Consider the following 726-nt stretch of genomic DNA (forward strand, 5'->3'; position numbering starts at 1 on the left):
TGTTGGTGGTTGGTTGTTGTTGTTGTTGGGTGTTGTGGTTGTTGTTGTTTCTTGGTTGTTGTTGGTTGGTGTTGTTGTGTTGTTGGTTGGTTGGTTGTTGTTGTTGGTTGGTGTTGTTGTTGTTGGTTGTTGTTGCTTGGTTGTTGGTTGGTTGTTATTGGTTGTTGTTGTTGCTTGGTTGTTGGTTGTTGGTTGTTGTTGTTGGTTGTTGCTTGGTTGTTGTTGTTGTTGCTTGGTTGTTGGTTGGTTGTGTTGTTGTGGTGGTTGGTTGTGTTGTTGCTTTTGTTACTTGGTGTTGTTTGTTGGTTGTTGGTTGGTTGTTGTTGTTGCTTGTTGTTGTTTTTGCTGTTGTTACTTGGTTGTTGTTGGCTTGGTGTTGGTTGGTTGTTGTTGGTTGGTTGTTGGTGGTTGTTGTTGTTGGTTGTTGTTGTTGTGCTTGGTTGTTGTTGTTGTTTGTTGTGCTTGGGGTTGGTTGGTTGTTGTTTGCTAAGAGTTCGAACCACAAACACAAAAAATAGACATAAGCCCCGCCCCGCCATGACGTCACAACCCACTCACTTTTAAAGGGAGTGTTTACTTTCGATATACTGTTGTTATGAAAATAAGTGTATCTTTAAACTCTTTGTGGATTTTTATCTGCTTATTTTTCGTAATTTTAAAACCGAAGTCTATTTTTCAGACACTTTGCGCCCCCCCCCCCCCCCCCGCTCGGCGGGGTTACAGAGC

Source organism: Larimichthys crocea, chromosome VI (assembly GCF_000972845.2).
Source record: "Larimichthys crocea isolate SSNF chromosome VI, L_crocea_2.0, whole genome shotgun sequence".
NCBI classification, from domain to species: Eukaryota; Metazoa; Chordata; class Actinopteri; family Sciaenidae; genus Larimichthys; species Larimichthys crocea.